A 1,492-nucleotide genomic window follows, 5' to 3' on the forward strand; every position below is an offset into this window, starting at 1 on the left:
TAAGGGCTATTCTTGAGTTAGAAGCTGAGGATGACGAGCTGTCGGAATGCCTTGAGACCATTGAGGAGAGGGAGACGGCAAAAAGACAGGAGCGCGAACGAAAAGAACAGAAAGAAAAAGAAGAGCGTGAACGTAAAGAACAGATAGAACGAGAGCAACAAGAAAAAAAAGAAGAGCGCGACCGTCAACACGCTTTGGAAATGAAGCGTCTCGAGTTAGAGATGGAACGCGCTCGTAATGGAAGTCAGGCACACGGTGCAGGAGAACGAGTATTGTTCAAAATGACTGACCTGATGCGGCCGTTTAAGCTTGGAGAGGACATTGGTTTGTTCCTGGTTAACTTTGAGCGAACGTGCGAGAAGCAGGGGTTCTCTCGGGAAACGTGGCCACAGCGCTTGCTCACTTTGCTACCCGGCGAGGCGGCCGACGTAGTCGCTCGCTTGGAGAGAGAGGAGGCAGAGGATTTCGACAAAGTGAAATCGAGTCTGCTAAAAAAGTACCGGCTGTCAGCGGAGGCGTTCCGTCGGAAGTTTCGGGAAAATGAGAAAGGCAGAAGTGAGTCATATACAGAGTTTGCGTACAGGCTTATGTCAAACATGCAGGAGTGGCTCAAAGAAGAGAAAGCGTTTGGTGACCATGAGAAAGTTCTGCAGTGTTTCGGGCTAGAACAGTTTTATAGTCGGTTACCTGAGAACGTGCGGTACTGGGTCTTGGATAGGCCAGACGTTAGTACGGTGGCTAGAGCCGCTGAGTTAGCCGAGGAGTTTGTGACGCGTCGGGCTCGTGGAGCTAAGGACGGTCAAAAGGGTGAATTTGGCTCCAAGTTTGAGAGGCCAAAGTTCACGCCCATGAGAGCAAAGGGGGACACACGTAGTTCGGATGCGAGTGAAAGCAGTCCGACCGAACGTAAGGAGACGGCGGCAACCGAAGCCGAACGCAGAAGGCGGTTCGAGATGAGGCAAGCGCGCGTTTGTTATACGTGCCAGAAGCCGGGTCACTTTTCGGCGCAGTGTCCGACCGAACGTAAGGAGACGGCGGCAGCCGAAGCCGAACGCAGAAAGCGGTTCGAGGCGAGGCAAGCGCGCCTGTGTTATACGTGCCAGAAGCCGGGTCACTTTTCGGCGCAGTGCCCAGAAACAAAACCAAAAGTCGTGTTTTTTTCATTAGGCAGCACTGACGAGAACATCAAGCTTCTCGAGCCTTACATGCGAGACCTCCTCGTGAACGGGAAAGAGTGCCGAGTGCTTCGCGATACCGCAGCTACGATGGATGTCGTTCACCCCTCTTACGTAGAACCCGATATGTTCACGGGCGAGTGCGCATGGATCAAGCAAGCTGTGGAAGCTCATAGCGTGTGTCTGCCGGTAGCAAAAGTGCTTATTGAAGGACCTTTCGGAGCACTTGAGACGGAGGCCGCAGTGTCATCTATGCTGCCCCCCCAGTACCCGTACTTATTTTCGAACAGGTCCGATCACCTCCTGCGCGAGAAGGG

This window comes from Dermacentor andersoni, chromosome 1 (assembly GCF_023375885.2).
Source record: "Dermacentor andersoni chromosome 1, qqDerAnde1_hic_scaffold, whole genome shotgun sequence".
Classification (NCBI taxonomy): Eukaryota; Metazoa; Arthropoda; class Arachnida; order Ixodida; family Ixodidae; genus Dermacentor; species Dermacentor andersoni.